This window comes from Cavia porcellus, unplaced genomic scaffold (assembly GCF_034190915.1).
Source record: "Cavia porcellus strain 051 isolate PalLab524CR breed Dunkin Hartley unplaced genomic scaffold, mCavPor4.1 scaffold_8, whole genome shotgun sequence".
Lineage (NCBI taxonomy): Eukaryota > Metazoa > Chordata > Mammalia > Rodentia > Caviidae > Cavia > Cavia porcellus.
In genome coordinates, this window is record NW_026947491.1 from 6115000 (window position 1) to 6132809 (window position 17810).

Sequence of the window (17810 nt, forward strand, 5' to 3'; positions counted from 1 at the left end):
ACCTACAGATATCCCAACATAAAAGTAGTTACCACAGTGTCTCTTTCCTTGAAATCTTTGAGTATAACTTCGTATACTGTAGCATCAAACATATCAAGACAATGTAAAACCATTCAAGAAAATTACAGTATTACAGGGTATTTAGAATCAACTAATAGAAAATGAACAATGGTTTCTGTATATTCTCCTTGTCTATAAAAGCTTTTGTTTATATTGTCACATATAATCAAATCCAATACGATACAACGTGTTAAGACCAATGGAGACAGAAGAACAAAACTTTGATGGGACTTCAAAACAAGATGATATTAAATCATAACTAGCTGTTATGATGTCTTGTTTTCTCCAAAATAGCTGTTTCTACCATCCAACCTTCTCTGCCTCATTTCTGTTGAGCTCTTTTTCTGTCATTAGTTGTCAGTTTGTCTTCTTCATTTTGCTTTCTGCTCCATTCATTGTGGCCTCTCTGCCACTGTTTCTGGAATCTTGGTATTTTTCTTGGTATTTTGGTTTTAGAATGTATTCTGCAGTATTCTCTGTAGAGTTGAATTGGTGGTGGCAAATTCCCCTAGTTCCTCTTTATCCTGGAAGCACCTTGTTTTTCCATCAATTTCTAGGGGTAGTTTTGCAGGATATATCAATCTTGGCTGGAGATTATTATCTTTCAAAGCTTGAATTATTTCCCCCCATGCTCTTTGTGATTTGATGGTTTGTGCTGAGAAATCTGCTGTAATTCTGATGGGTGTTCCCTTGTAAGTGATCTGTTTCTTGTCTCTGATGGCTTTTAATATTCTGTTCTTATATTGGATTTCTGGAATTTTGATTATTATATGCCTGGGTGTAGCTCTGTTTGGGTTGTAGGTGGCTGGGGTCCTGTATGCCTCATACATCTGAGTATCTTTACCTTTTACTAAATTAGGGAAATTCTCCTGGATTATTTCTGTGAATAGCTTTTGTAGTTCATTTACTTGTGTCCCTACTTCTTCTTTTACGTTCTTAATTCTTAAGTTATAGATCCTCTTATCATCTTCAAGCCTTTGGATTATTGCTATTTGTTTTCTTGTTATTTTTAAGAAATTTTTCATTTCATGCTCCCAAATTACAAATCTGTCCTCCAATTCAGATAATCTATCCTTAGTTTCTTTCAAGCTGTTGGGCCAACTTTCAATAGACTTTTTAGTTTTCTGGTAATCTCTTTGAACCTGCTTCGCGTATTCTTTTTTCTCTGTTTTCTCCATCAAACGATTCTCTCCTTTTTTTCTGTTCCTCCATTCCACCATCTGGTTTTTCTTGGGCGGTGCTTAGGATTTCTATAACTATTCTACTTATATCTTGCTTTACTTTGTTAAATACTTCACTTTTGAACTCGTCTATGAGGCTCCAGAGATATCACTTTATGTCTATTGGTGCCGGGTCTGATATTGCATGTTTTCTGTCCTCATTCTCCTTTGCATTTACCTTTCCTAGATCAGTGTTCTCAGGATTGGGGGCCGAAGACCCTTTCTTGTTTCCTCCTCTTCTCATATTTTTTGTTCCTTCCATACAGGCATATATAGAAGGCCCAGTTTCTTTCTTTGTGGGTTACAGTTTGTTTGAATCCACCAGTTAGGTGTTCCTGCCCACTGCAGTGTACTAGGGAGACACAGCCCTCCACAGCATATGCTGGGCCCACCCCTTCAGGTCAACCTACTGAAGGTTTCACTGCTAGGGTGCACCACTAGGTGCTGGGACCTGGTTTGGGCTAGCCTACGGGGTCGTAGTATGCGGCGTCACCCAGGCCAAGCACTCTCCACCAATCCTGCTTGAGAGGGGAATATGTGACTGAAGTCACTGCAGCGCCCTGTTTCGGCTATTCTGCCCCATCCCAGAATGTCCTCTGTTGGAGCCTCCTAGTCTATGGAAGGGTCTCCGTTCCTCTCACTCACCACAGGTCGAGCACTCACCAGTCCCGCTCTCAACTCTGTTCGCCAATTCCCACTCTTCGAGTTTTCGCATCTCTGTCCCTATTGTGCCGATTCAGTTGAAACAGCAGCAGCAAGAAATTCAAATCACGGTTTCCAGAGGTGCAGCTTCCAGCTTTGGCACTGAGATTTTATCTGTTCTGGTTATAGCACCAGGATTGCATTTCCATTTGGTTTCTCTCAGCTTAGTTTGTTCCTGGGTCAGCAGGGTATATCTCCCCTTGCTTAGGAGTCCTCACACGGCACCATTCCTGGATTCTAAGCTGGCTATCTCAGAGAGCCTCCATAGCTGCTGTTATCTATCTGCCATGTTCTCCCCAAGGTCTTGTTTATCTCTTTGGAGTGCTTTGACCTGACAACTGCAGCCCTCTTCTCTCCAACTTAGAACGGTTATAGTCTAAACTAATGGCAAATCACCATTTCTACAGGATCTATGTGATTTGAGGAGTCACACAACCACACAAGTTAGTGATGGGAAGTTCAGTGCCAACAAAGACCATTCATCTCAATGTGCACTGCTCTGGGAAGTTGTCTGCTCTACAGTGCAAACATTTTTTTGACAATTTCATAGACAAAATATTTGGCTCATGGAAAACAAAGGAATTGGGGATGTTTCATATTCCCCAAAATGACAGCTGGAAACAGTGAAGGCATCTATAACTACATTCGAGAGCTGATATGGGAATGTGTCATTTGAATGTGTCATTTGACTCATTTCTCATGATTGACAATAGTGGGTGAGAGGAATCAGATCTACAGGGTAACAGCAAGAAGCAAGTCACTGCATTCAGGTCACAATTTAGGATCTTGATGGTGTACAACCTTGCCATGCCTTGCTTCTTCATGACTAGGAAGATCTCAGAATCAAGATGACCAACAATCTTGGGCACTGTGGGGTAGTGTCTGCTGGTATAAACACCAAGTGAGGGCTTATAGGACATGCAGGACATGGTACTTGCACTTGTGATTCCAAAAAAGTCATGGGGCTGCTTTGGGACTAAAGTTTGCAGACATAACTTCAGGGATTTGGATCTCCACATCTGCTCCTTGTCTGCCAAGAAGACAGTCAGAAAAACAGGAAGGCTCACAAGCTGATTCCTCTGAGAATGCATGGCTTCTCCATGGAGCCAGGGGATCTGCATGGTCATGCAGTGGAAAGGCAGGCTCATAAAAAAATAGTATTGGCTGTCTTCAGCAATCTTAATCATACACCACCTATATCTTGAGGCTTCTGATCCTGCAAAGTCAACCTGTCCTTTTAAAAAAAAAATTCATGATGGTTTTTGATCACTCTATTCTACCTGCAGACTTGCTGGCACCCTCACTGGATTCATAATCTGACCTGACTGAGTGGGGAAATGAGAACCAGTGGTGGAAATCAAAACCATTGCCACCATGGGCAGGATATCATTTAGCACAAACTTTTAATAATGGCTTCAGCAGCATGCTCCTCATTCCACTATGTTCCTGATGAACTCAGCTCAAAATTCTGGATTATTTCAGCATCTAGGAGTCATTCTCCTTTTTATTTTGTCTGAGAAAGTCACCATACAATATTTGTCTTCTTAGTATGGCCTATGTTATATACCGCCCAGTCACCCGAATTGCTACAGCAACACATGAGGCCATAAACTTGGATAGGATGAAGTTTCTGCTAGCCTTAAGGACTTTCAGCTTGTCTTTGCAGACAATGTATTGAAATAGCATCTTTAGAGACATTGATCCAGATATTTGCTGGATGACTATGAGTTTTGAGAAAAATGTCTTGGCCTCAAGGAAGGCAGCTACATGTCAACAGTAACTTGCAAGAGATTTGCAGCCCATTAGCACCTCCTATTGACAATTTTAGCCACAGATTTGTAATTAATTAGCTCAATGTACATTTAGGCATATTTAGAGGCTGTTACATCATTTAGATTGTGAATGTGTGAATAGCAACCAGGATCAGAGATGGGAGACTCTGGATGCTGGAGAAACTTCCTGCCCAATTTGAAAATATCAAATTCGATTCAAGACAGAGATTCCTATGACTTTCCTCAAAATCCTTGATATTAGCTAGTACACAAACTGCTATTTCTGTCCATTAAAAATTTACTCAAAATATTCTTTGCTTATTTTGTCTCAGAAGCTTCTAATATAAATTCCCAGCACTAAGGACATAGTGTGATCTATGCCAGTCACACATGGGATTGTGTCCTCTATCCCTGCTGCACAGGGCCCCTAATAAAACCTGTGAAGATTTACAACTACAATGGGGGGAGTAGAAAGTGACACAACCATAACTGATGTGGCCCAATGGAGCAGGACAGTACATTCAACATATTTAAGAAATGCCGCTGTGAACTGACTCACAAAAGAATGATCCAAGGGGTCTTATGCATTCATAGTCTGCTCCTGCTCAAATTCCCACTGTCTGGAACCCATGTACTTACAGAGCCCAAGACTGAATCCAGACACTAGATGCAGAGTCTGTGGTCACAGGATCTTGCAGAACCAGGCTAAGTATCCCTGTCAGGTTGCACATTATCAGTGACACTCCCCACAGAATGTTAGCTAGAGCTACAGGTCCAGTTCCGCATTTTAGGCAACAATGGACCTGGGACAGAAAATTAACCCTGCTGACATTTGATACAACCTGGAGACAACTCCAGGCTATACACAGGGCTCAATATTGGATCACAGTTCTAGTCCAGAGGCACTCGACCAGCAAGGGCCACTACTGTGAGGTAGCATCTTTTTCTTTGAATGGCATCTTAACTTTTATAACTGAGAGAAAACTACAAGATGAGCTAAACTCATCCTGAGAATGTCAGCAGGAGCCTAGGCCCATTACAGGTTCCTACAATTCAGGGAAGGACCCGGCCATCACGTGCTGGTATTATCCTCACCTCACTTTGTGCCTTCATGCAGAAATAAACCTACAACATACCTGAAGATTTGGGAGAAGCATTTCCTGAAAGATGCAAGAAAAATACATTTGACTCAAGACAACATTAAAATACCAGATGAAATCCACCCTTTTCTGGGAGGTGGGTCACATCAGTCAATGCATATTCCCATTAGGAAATTAGGGAATGGAAAACACTAAGCATTAAGTCAGCCTGGAAAAAAACTTCATCTCATTTTGAGGTTGAAGAGTGTGAATGACAAGGCAGGTCCCTTGACAGTTGTTCGGGGAAGACACTTGTCTTAAATGCCAACAAGCATCAGTGGTCATGTGCAAGGACAGTGGGCGATTTGCCAAGAATTCAGGGAAAAACCAGGCACAGAGATCTGGGAAAAACTGTTTCAAGGTAAAGGACCACTGTACTGAGTCCAAATGCCCAGGAGACCAGTTTGTTGTGGTCACTAGATTTGTCTATGCATGCTCAGAGCAATGGACAGGAGGTAAGCCCAGGTGTGTCAGGGAGGCCGAAGGTACCTATAAAGGACCCTGGCTGGACTTCAACTAATATTTAGTCTTGCCTTTGCAAAGGGCTTCAAGGCTTCCTTACAAACAAAATCGTAGTACACAAGGAGGAGATGCCCCCTAGCAGGCTGAGACTGTGTGTGCTCTAAGCCTACTCTGGGCTCCCCACATAGGAAGGGAGGTTCCTGCCCTGGAACCTTCTGCTTCTCCATATCAGTTGCTCAGATAGTGGGCAGCAGTTCCTGCCCTGGGGGCTCTCGACTTCCTTGGCTAGAATTGCACCAAGGGCCAGAGAAAGGCAGGGGAAGTGCCACTGCAGCATCCTGTAGTGACAGGGGGTGGCATGTGGGCCGCAGGAGAGCTCTCCCTAGAGAAACACACTTGGATCAACAACACCTTGGTTCCCTTTGGACAAACAGGGATTGTGAGGGAAGTGGGAAGCACTATGGTTTTCCTTTCTGCAGGCAACATTCCATTTCCCCTGCAGGGTAGTGCTGTGCCTAGAGCAGTAAGGTCTTAACTGACCATCCGAGATGGCCCATCCTGATTTAAGGAAAGTCTTCCAGGGGCTGGACCTCAAGCTGCATCTCTACTCCTTATAGTCACCTCTGTGGTGACTATGAGAATTGTCTGCTCCTTTATCTCCATTTCTTGCCTGCAGCCCTTGAAGAATGGGGATCATGCTTTTCGAATTGTCACTCTGACCTCTGCTATAATGGAACACTGCCAGGGCCCCTGGCTTCTGGTCACCATCATGTACATAAAAGAGCATCTCTACCCAACACACTGTGAAACCCTGTGAGAAATCTCCCTGGACTGACAATGACACTCTCCTTGCTTCTGGATCTGTGCTCCATACTCTGCTATAAAAGAAACCCAGCTGCTGGACATCTGTCCTGGCTTCCAGCCTTCCATGTGCTGCTGACACTTCCTGGCTTGTTCCTCCTGCCTTCAGACAAAAAGTGATGATCAGGTACATCTTCTCCAGATGGAATTCCAGGACTCCTGTGGATCTTTTTCCTGATCAACCCTTATTCTCCTGACTCTGGAAGGCTGTGTCAGGGAGGACCACTATAACTGAACTCAAGACACTTGGGTTCTATTCTGCACTTGTCTGGACTCCAGCAGATGTTAGAGTAGGTTGCAGGAGATGTCCAGGCAGATCAGGGACTAGTTTTGGGTCAGGGAACTGTGCATAGTTAGAGGCACCCAAACTTATTCCTTCAGTGGTTCTTGCTAGAAATCAGTGTCATCACAGATAAGGAGCTCTCTTCCAACTGTGCCAAGCTCCTGTGGGACATTAAATTGTGCATGGCCAGATCATTTGCTTTCTGGACTCCCTAGATGCAGAAGGAGCCATTCATGAAAGCACACCACTGGTGGGGCTAGTACAGATGCTCTAGGGTCACGCACTGCAGGTGTGTCCTAGAAATGCCTGTGGGTAACTGAATCTAATGCTGTACTTAAATGTCAGATACTTTGTCCTGTTCCAACTCCATGGGATGCAGAGAAACATATGCAGCAAGAATTCCCAGAATTTTGCACAAGATGCTGTTCCATGAGGCAGGTGGGGGGTGTCTCCCAAAACTGGCTTGATTGCTCCCTGGTGATGACTGCTTGAAATAGTGAATGAGACAGGTGGCTAATCAGCATCTGACTGTCACTGTGTGGTGTCTGAGGCAAATGTGCAAATTCCTTCTCGGGTAGCCTGAGGTATACACAGCATGACTGCTATCTTTGTCCCTACCTCTAGGCTTCATAGGGGAGCATCCATATGAGTCACCTTCCACATATATTGGCATAACAGGTCATTCCTATGTCCAGCAGGGTGAGCCACACTTTGCACTATTTACCTCTTCAGAATACAGAGCACAGGAGGTATGAATAAGTCTCCACAAGGAATAAACTGGGAATCCCTCATTCCCATGAGTGTTACCAGAAGATGAATGGACCATGATCCTTCTAGTCTATGATCAGGAAGCTAAACTGCATTTTACAAAGATGTCTCACTGTGCTTACACACTAGAAATCCATGCAACGATAGCTCAAAACCTGAGAACTTGACACAAATGCCATATTTCATCATGATCCTGCCTGCAGGACTCAATGGACAACTTCACCTTCACCAAAGGCAAAAATGGTAAGAAACCTCACCACTGGATTACAGTGGGCCCAGCAGGACAACACTGTGTGTGACCACCACTAAGGTGTCTTTCACTGGAAGACTCTCTCCCTCATGACCAGTGTTCCAACAGCTAAATGACAACCAAGGGAAATGAAATTTCTGCAGAAAGAAACCATCCCTAGTGCCATGACTGTTTCTGTGTCACCTGTGATCACATTCAGCTTCACTTTTCCTGAGGGATTCTGTAGGTCTTGTCCAAGTCTAGCTGTATTCAGAAGTTGAAGTATTCAGAGGTTACAATTCAGCCACCTAACAATGCATTTTCTCTTATAGACACAGACCAGGCATGGAACACAGAAAGTCATGGATCCTAAACAGAATAATGTGTGGGCTGACTGTAACGTTGGAGCATAATGCTCCAAGTATATGAGCCTGATGGGGACACTAAAGCCTCAAAACTCACCGAGGGGGAGGCCAAGGCTCCAGCAGACAATTATATGGCCAGACAACCCTGTCTTCCCAATCTGCCCCCTCATGATTTTCACAGGTGTTGATCCCCAACACACATGGGATCTTAGCACCTATCACAAATCTTGACCTCCTTATTCAGGGCCTTGTAGAGGAGCGAGTGGTTTAAGAGCATGGAGAGGCCTCACATGGAAGCCCCTCCTTCAAACAGTTGTTTCTAAACCCTTAACCTGCAGACAATGAATGTGCAGTCCACTGTCAGCTCCTGAAAGTCCTAGACAAAGGCCACACAGACCCAAAGGGTGAATGTGGATCCAACCCAGACCCATCTCCCACAGCCCCTCAGAAGTGACCACCAGGAAAGGAGGACCTGAGGCCCTTCCTGACATGGCATGAGACCTGGTGCTCAGTGAATGAAAACCCCTATCTTTCTGGCTAGGTCCACTGAGTCTTGGGTTTGGAAGACAGGGACATCTCTGCCAACTAAAACATTAAAACCATCTAAAGAAATACTAAGCAGGGTTATTTCCCTCTATCCACCTTCTACTTGGAGTGGTATTTTTAAATTCATTTATTTCTAGAAGAACTCAGACTTCCTTCAGGTAATTTCTCCTCAGGATTTCATATTGTCAAGATGTGGAAAATGTTTAGACACAAGTTCATTCTTGTTCCACAATTATCTCAAAGATTTCATTTCCTTAGAATCCACCCAGATTTCCACTCTGGTTAATGAGCACTCTCATGAGTACCAAACCGGCCTGAATATACTGTGCCATGTGGCTTCCAGATATGCCTGAAAGGTATCGGCTGTCTTGAACTGATTCTTGATTCACTCAGCCACACTATAATTTGTTTATTCAAGACTGAAGATTTCTGCTCCCCAGCTGAGCAGCTCATTCAACCAAGTGACAATTTCACTGTTGATCCTCAGAAGTGAGGGCACATCAGGACAAATAAATTCAGGTGTCTTATGCTCTGGGTGATTCATGTGGGGATGACAATGTGCAATGTATGTACCATTGTTGCCCCTGATTGATGTGTCTTGACATTTTGTTGTAGTTTTTCCTTTTAGTCCTTGAACAAAATGGATTTTGAAAAAAAAAAAGATAAGGATGCTAGGTTCACTTGAACCTCCATGAGACAAACTATCTATGTCCATAGCACTGTGATGTGTCCTACATTTCCTCCATGTCCTCTGCACCACCTCTGGAGAGCCCTGTTCAGAAATGGGAGCTTTTTAGACTCAGTTATACCAGCCAAGGCTCTCTCAGGGGATGTGGGATGAGTCTAACACATCTAGCACATGAAGAATTAGAAAACTGGGAGAGGAGAAAATGGTGGCTTGATAGAGAGCTGGATCAAGAGCCTCTGTGGGGAAGGCAGGTCAGATGCTAGAATTTGACAGCATGAAGAGGGCCAGATGATTGGAGGATGATTTTTATTAAGCCAGGAGGAAACCGAAGGGAAAAATAAAAGTAGGAAGAGGAAGGAAAAGCGCGGGTGGAGGGCTGTAGCCCAATACGCTCACTGAGACCCATTCCGTGACCCATTCTGGGCTGTGCTGGGTGTGCCCTGTAGTCAGACAATCCAAAGTCCTGCTGAAGCCACAGCTGCAGATAACGGGAGTCAATGAGTCCTGGGCCCTTGATGGGAAGACGCGGCACAGTCTAAAGTGGAGCAAAGGGGGAAGGCGTTATTGGCTCTCAGTGAGTACTGAGTACAGAAGAGAACCAGTGCAGTAATTATGCAATATTAGACACAGCATCAGCGGACATAAAGAAATACCTTTGTGACCTCATAGACGAATTTAAAATTGTACTCCTGATCCAAGTGAGGCAAGATATAAAAAGATTAATTAAAGGAATGATAAGCCCCTCCCAAGAGAACACAGATGGAAGAACGGAGGAACTCCAAAAAGGAAGAGAAACCTTTTATGAAGAATATAAACCAAATCTAGAATACATGCAACCAAAGAGGTTACCAGGAAGCTAAAAACTCCATTGAAAGTTGGAAAAATGCCTTGACAGAAACTAAAGTTAGCCTTTCAAAACTTGAAGAGAGATTTATGATGTATGACTGTGAAAGAAAAGATCTCTTAAAAATAACAAGGAACCAAGAAGAAACAATTCAAAGGCTAGAAGATGACAAGAGGACTTATAACGTAAGAATAAAAAATATAAACAAAGAAGCAGGAGTAATCACAAATGAACTACAAAGAATGTTCACAGATATAATTAAGGAAAACTTCCCAAGCATAGGAAAAAGAAATGGTATCCAGATAAATGAGGCATACAGAACTTCAGCCACCTATGACCAAAACAGATCTACACCCAGACATATAATAATCAAGGTTCCAGAAATCCACCACAAGAACAGAATATTAAAAGTGGTCAGAGAAAAGAAGCAGATCACCTACAAAGGACAAATCATCAAAATAACGACAGATTTATCAACACAAACTCTCAAATAGAGAAGAGCCTGGGGGGAAATAATCCAAGCCTTGAAAGAAAAACTTCCAACCAAGGCTGATGTACCCAGAAAAACTCTCAAAATTAATGGAGAAACAAGATATTTCCAAGACAAGGAGGAACTATGGGAGTTCATGGCCACCAACCCAACCCTAAAAAAAATACTGAAGGACATTCCAGAGAGAGAGAGAGGAAAAAAATACCAAGATTCCAGCAACAGTGGCAGAGAGGCCTCAATGAACAGGGCAAACAGTGGAATGAAGGAGTAAAGTGGACAAATAATAGCAGAAGAACAGAATAGCAGAGATGAGGCAGAGATGGTAAGCTATAATTTTTAATATAGATCGCCTTGATACACTAACAAAAAAGAAACACAGGCAGAGTAGATTAGGAGGCAGGATCCACAGAGAGGCTCTGAATAGGAAATACACTCAACCTGAAAGAGGGTTAATAAACTGAAAGTCAAAGATGAAAAAGCAAAGCTATATGTAACAGGAAACCAGAGAGAAATAGGGACAACTTGTCCAGCAGCTGCAGATAGGTTGGAAAGCTATGACACTTATGTGCAGTGTAGAACTATACAGCTGGAAGGAAGGAAAACCTTTGTGGCTTTAGTGAGTAAAGGAGTACAGCTCAAGATCAAGCTCAGGGGTAAAATGGTTCAGCAACACTTAGATAGATAACAGATTGATCCCCTAGTCTAAAAACTATAGGAGCTAGTGGGACCCAAAATATACAAAGCATCCTGAGAAGGGGAAAGGTGAGGAATTGCCTAAAAAAGGAAAGCAGAGTACATTGTTATAAGTGTATCAGAATTTAAAAGCCACCATAGTCTCATAGCTCTGCTTAGTTTGATTATATTTTGTTCCGGTCTGTCTACTCATATGGGATTTGAGGACACAGACAGCTAACCCAAAAATAACAAGTTATACCACAGTAACTATCCTTAATTTCCTATTAACTTAAACTGAAACCCTGTATTACTTACATTGTCTTACTATGACTGATCTTATTTGAAGCTGGTTTGCTAGACCACTATTTTGCCTTGACTGATTTTATTTGAATTTGGTATGCTTGATAGTATCAAGTCTAAGAGTACAGACAACTACTCTGAAGATGACAAGATGTAAAAGATATCCATTCCAGTTTTGATTATTAACTGCTTTCAAGTCCTACAATGTCTCCAAGATGTGTTTTTATAAAAATAGCTATGTAATGCTATGCTTAACTATATAATGCCTGATGATGTGGACAATTCTATTGAAAATAACAAGAAAAAGCATAGTAACTACTATAGATTACCTAATATTGTGGTCTTATATTCTTTGTCATTTCATGGTTTTCTAGGAATTTGTTTTGTTGTCTTATTTTGATCCATTTTTCCCTAAAATACAGAAAGGATAGCTATACGTGTAGAGATTCACACATGCAAAAAATTTCTAAACTGTTTATGGGAACAGATTATACAATACACGATGTAATGAACAGATACTCTGAAGAAGAGGAGACACTAAGAAACCCAATGCTAATTCTGTAGCATTATAATATAAAATCTAGCAATACAATTATTCACTGCTCAGAGTGATATTAGTCTAGTCTCTTATGTTCAATTTCAGCATACATAAAGATTAACACAGCTATTTTGAAGAGAATGAGAGACATTATGGTAGCCATTATTGACTTCCCAAAATCAGATCTTGAAGACTTAAAAAGCCTTCATGATCTTGTAATAATTTGATAAGTTCTATAATGTTCAGTATATATTCAATGTGTGTGAAGATGGGGACAACTATTTGGAAGAAAACTAGAGACAATAATATAGATAGTGAAGATCTCCAGTGGACTTGCTTAGAAATCTGTGTTTCTTTAAATTGTTTCCTTATGAACTGTTTTGTTCTGTTTTGACATATTTAATCTTATCCTCTTTAAGATAAAAAACAAGTGTGTAGGACTGATAACCATATTACTAAGTTTTTGTTGGATCATTGAGCAGAACTGTTTGCAGTGTCATTATTTGAATGTCACTTCGTATGCTTTAATTTTGTAACTTGAACAACTATTTCTAAGATAAAAATATGTAATTTATCACTAGGGATTTCTTACTGTTTATTTTTCTGAAATTCTTTTTATTTGTACCCTTTTTATCTTTTTTTTCTCTTTAAATAAAAATAAAGCATTATGGGTTGGGGTTTTAGCTCAGCAGCATAAGCACCTGCCTTGCAAGCAGGCAGGTGTGAGTTCGATCCCTGGTACTGATAAAAAAGAAAAAGACAAAAAAAAAATAAAGCGTTAGAAAGCTATGAGGAAAAGGTCACTAAACAAGCCTCATGCCCTAGAGAGTCAAGCTAAAGAAACTGAATCTATTGCCATGTCAGACACTTAACAGCCCAATAGAGAAAAGCAGGACTTATTATTTTACTCAGCTCAGTACAGTAACTCTTATGGAGAAGATGGAGATCAAAAATCTACTGACTCAAAGACAAAGAATGGCACAGTGTAGCTTTTAACATAATCAGCACCACCACTCATGTCCTGGCACTGCTTCCTTTGTGAAACATCTTCTCACCATTCCATTCCTTTGTCTGCATCCTTCGTTGGAAGTACTGATCAAATAAAAAGCTGGAACAGAAGAGATAGGAAACCTTTCAATGATCCTCAACATTTTTAGTTCCATCATTTCTTTTCCATCACATCCAGTTAACTCTGAACTGTTAGGAAATAGAGAGGTTGGATGCCAAGTGTAAGCTGCCCTACCACTTGGATTTCTGCAGTTACACAAAGTGTCAGTCTGTAATTCAGGGGTGCATCTGGTTCAGAGTGAGTGAGCATTCCCTGCAGATGGCTGGGAAAGGATCAGAGGTTCTTTCTAAGCTACACCCATTTCAGCCCTCTGACTATGCCATGTCACACAACTTAAATACCATTTCTCAAATGTTGACCACTTTAGTTTCTGCAGGGGTTGAAGCAGGAGTAGATCCACAGTCCCTGCTGGCAGAGTTTAATATGCAGAATGCTGATTCTTAGCTTCCTGATGTCCTTTAAGCAATGGATCACGCCAGTCAAGAGAACATGGATAGAGACTTCCAGAAGAACATGGCGGATAGATAGCAGCAGCTACGGAGGCTCTCTGAGATACCCCGCTTAAAATCCAGGGATGGTGCGATATGAGGAGTCCTAAGCAAGGGGAGATACACCCTGCTGACCCAGGAATGAACTAAGCTAAGAGAAACCAACTGGAAATCCAATCCTGGTGCTATAACAGGAACAGATAAAATCTCAGTGCAGAAGCTAGAACGCATGCCACTGGAAGCCACAATTTGAATTTCCTGCTGCCGTTGCTGTGTCCAAATCTGCAGGGCAGGGAGAGAGACACGCAAAAGCTCTGAGAGCAGGAATCTGTGAACAGAGTTGAGAATGGGACTAACAGGAAGCCCTACATCGACTTGCAGTGAGTAAGCAGAATGGGGACCCTTTCATAGAGTAGGAGGCTCCAGCAAAGAATATACTGGGATGGGCAGACTTGCCAGAACAGGGCGCTGCAGTGACATTAGTAGCATATTCCCCTCTCAAGCGGGATTGGTGGGGAGTGCCTGGCCTGGGTGACGGCCGCTGACTAAGACCCAGTAGGCTAGCCCAAACCAGGTCCCAGCTCCTGGAGGTGCACCCTAGCAGTGAAGAATTTGGTAGGTTGACCTGGAGGGGCGGGCCCAGCATAAGCTGCAGAGGTCTCTGTCTCCCTAGTACACTGCAGTGGGTGGGAACACCTAGCCAGCGCAATTCAAACAAACTGTAACCAAAAAAGAGAAAAAAATTGGGCCTCCTACATTTGCTTGTATGGAAGGAACAAAAAGTATGGGAAGAGGAAGCAACAAGAAAGGGTCCTCGGCCCTCAATCCTGAGAAACATGCAATATCAGACATGGCACCAATAGACATAAAGCGCTATCTCCAGAGCCTCATAGACAAGTTCAGGAATGAAGTTATTAACGACCTGAAGCAAGATACAAGTAGAATAGTTAGAGAAATGCTAAGCACCACCCAAGAAAAAAACAGACAGTGGAATGGAAGAACAGAAAAAAGGGGAGAATTGTTTGATGGAGAAAATAGAGAAAACATAGAATATGTGAAGCAGGTTGAAAGAGATTGCCAGGAAACTAAAAACTCTATCGAAAGCTGGCATAACAGCTTGAAAGAAACTAAGGATAGATTATCTGAATTGGAGGGCAGATTTGTAATTTGGGAGCATGAAATGAAAAACTTCTTAAAAATAACAGAAAAAACAAACAGCAATATTACAAAGGCTAGAAGATGATAAGAGGATCTATAACTTAAGAATTAAGAACATAAAAGAAGAAGTAGGGACTCAAATAAATGGACTACAAAAGCTATTCACAGAAGCAATCCAACAGAATATCCCTAATTTAGGAAAAGATAAAGATACTCAGATGTATGAGGCATACAGGACCCCAGCCACCTACAACACAAACAGAGCTACACCCAGGTATATAATAATCAAAATTCCAGAAATCCAATATAAGAACAGAATACTAAAAGCAGTCAGAGACAAGAAACAGATTACTTACAAGGGAACACCCATCAGAATTACAGCAGACTTCTCAGCACAAACCATCAAATCACAAAGAGCGTGGGGGGAAATAATTCAAGCTTTGAAAGATAATAACCTCCAGCCAAGATTGATATATCCTGCACAACTGTCCCTAGAAATTGACGGAAAAACAAGTTGCTTCCAGGATAAAGAGAAACTAGGGAAATTTGCAACCAGCAATTCAACTCTACAGAAAATACTGCAGGATATTCTAAAAAAGGAAAATACCAAGATTTCAGAAACAGTGGCAGAGAGGCCACAATGAATGGAGCAGAAAGTGAAATGAAGAAGACAAACTGACAACAAACAACAGAAAAAAAGAGCTCAACAGAAATGAGGCAGAGAAGATTGGATGGTTGGAACAGCTATTTTGGAGAAAACAAGACATCATAATAGCTAGTACTGATTTAGTATCATCTTGCTTTGAAGTCCCATCAAGCTTTTATTCTTCTGTCTCCACTGGTCTTAGCAGGTTGTATCTTATTGGATTTTATTATATGTGATAATATAAGCAAAAACTTTTATAGACAAGGAGATTATACAGAAACTATTGTTCATTTTCTGATAGGTGGTTCTAAATACCCTGTAATACTGTCATTCTCTTAAATGGTTTTACATTGTCTTGATATGTTTGGTGCTACAGTATATGAAGTTATACTCAAAGATTTCAAGGAAAGAGACACTATGGTCACTACTTTTATGTCAGGATATCTTGTGGTAAAACACTATTTTGCTTAAATGGTTATGTTTTGACCTGCGCTGTTTTGTTGTTATGCACTCTTTTATCTAAGTCTCCTTTTTTTAAATTATTTACTTTTTTATTTTTCTTTTTAACTAAGGGAAAAATAAAAAAAGCAGGATACATTATAGTAACCCACTTTGATTTCCTATTAACTTGATTTGAAACCCTGTATTGCTCTCACCATCTTGTTTTGACTGATTTTCCTCTATTCTGTTTTGCTTGATAGTACCAAGTTCAAAAGTATAGGCATAACTGTAAAGACAATAAGATTCATTATGATGCCCATTCCAGTTGACTATTATCTTCTTTTAAAGTCCTGTAATGTCTCCAATGTTTTGGTTTTATTCTTTATTGTTTTGTTCAATCTTATCATAACTGATGATATAGGCAATTCTTTTTACGATAGCAAGAGGCAGTATGGTAACCATTGTTGATCACCTAGTATTTTGTTTTTACATTATCTATTATGTCCATCCTTTTGAGTTGACTGACTCTGTTCTGTTATGTCACATTTGGTTTTACTCTCTTCAAAAAAAAAAGTAATAAGAACTGTGGAAGCAATAAAACCCAAAATGTGAGATACTTGTTGAAGAGACCAGAGAACATGGCGGACAGACAACAGCAACTACCAGAGGCTCTCTGAAAGGTTCGGCTCAGAGGCCAGAAATAATGCGGACTAGGGAGACATGAATCAGTAGAGATATGCTCTGCTGACTCAGGAACGAACTGGGCTGAGAGAATCCAACTTGGAATACAGTCCTGGCGCTAAAATAGGAACAGAAAAATCTCGGTGTGGAGGCTCGACTCCGCGCCATCGGAAACCGGTTTGGATTTCCCGCCGTGCGGCGGCCGGCTATCTCCACAGCGGCTCAGCAAGGAGAGACGCGCCGAGCTCTGGGAGCGCCGAGCTCTGGGAACGGGAGAACGGAGTCGAAAAAAAAAGGACGGACAGAGGTGTACACGAAAACTGACTGGTGGCGAGGTGAGTGAGAATCTGACCCCCCACCACAGTTTGACTCTAGCGGAGATCTCTCTGGGCGCCATTCCCCTCTCGGACGGGATTGGAGAAAAGTGCCTGGCCTGAGTGACGCTGCTGGCGGACTCTCTAGGCTAGACTAGCCTAACCCAGATCCCAGAGCCGGACGATGGCCCGGAGGAGCGACTGACTTCCGCGTAGGCTACCTCCTCCGACTCCCTGGTGCGCAGCGGTGGGCGGGAACAACTAGCCAGCGCAATTTGATCAGGCTGTGGCTGACAGGCAGGGAAGCCGGGCCTCCTTTGGAAGATTGCATTTTATAAGGAACAAAAAATATGGGGAAGGGAAGCAACAAAAAAAGCTCCTCGGCCCCCAATCCTGAGAAACAGGCAATAATGGATGCCGCACCAGTATACATTAAGCACCATATTGAGAGCCTCATAGACCAATTCAGGAATGAAGTTATCAATGATCTGAAGCTAGAAGTATGCAGAATAGTTAGAGAAATGCTAAACACCACCCAGGAAAAAACAGATGGTGGAATGGAAGAACAGAAAAAGAGGGGAGAATTGCTTGATGGAGAAAACAGAGAAAGCATTGAGTATGTGAAGCAGGTTCAAAGGGACTATCAAGAAATTAATAAGTCTATACAAGACTGGCATAACAGCTTGAAAGAAACTAAGGACAGACTATCTGAACTGGAGGGCAGACTTGAAATATGGGAGAATGAAATGAAAAACTTCTTAAAAATAACAAAGAAACAAACAGCAATAATACAAAGACAAGAAGATGATAAGAGGAGCCACCACTTAAGGATTAAGAACATAGAAGAAGAAGTAGGGACACAAACAAGTGAATTACAAAAGCTACTCACAGAAATAATCCAGGAGAATTTTCCTAATTTAGCAAAAGGTAAAGATACTCAGCTGTATGAGGCATACAGGACCCCAGCTACCTACAACCCTAACAGAGAAACACCCAGGCATATAATAATAAAAATCCCAGAAATTCAATACAAGAACAGAATATTAAAAGCTGTAAGAGACAAGAAACAGA

The 17810-nt window shown here is 41.8% G+C and overlaps 1 long non-coding RNA gene across 5 annotated transcripts in view; it reads right to left on the reverse strand.

The window, feature by feature from the left end:
• The window catches only part of LOC101787911 (uncharacterized), a 56620-nt gene that overhangs the window by 13757 nt on the left and 25053 nt on the right, over positions 1-17810 (reverse strand). For 2 of the 5 annotated variants that reach the window (XR_010049112.1, XR_010049114.1), the window contains exon 6: positions 435-9630. This is a non-coding gene — a long non-coding RNA (uncharacterized LOC101787911). Of the gene's footprint in view, positions 1-434; positions 13051-17810 lie in introns of those variants that run through there. The other 3 variants (XR_002789722.2, XR_001199803.3, XR_010049113.1) reach the window with 2 other exon arrangements.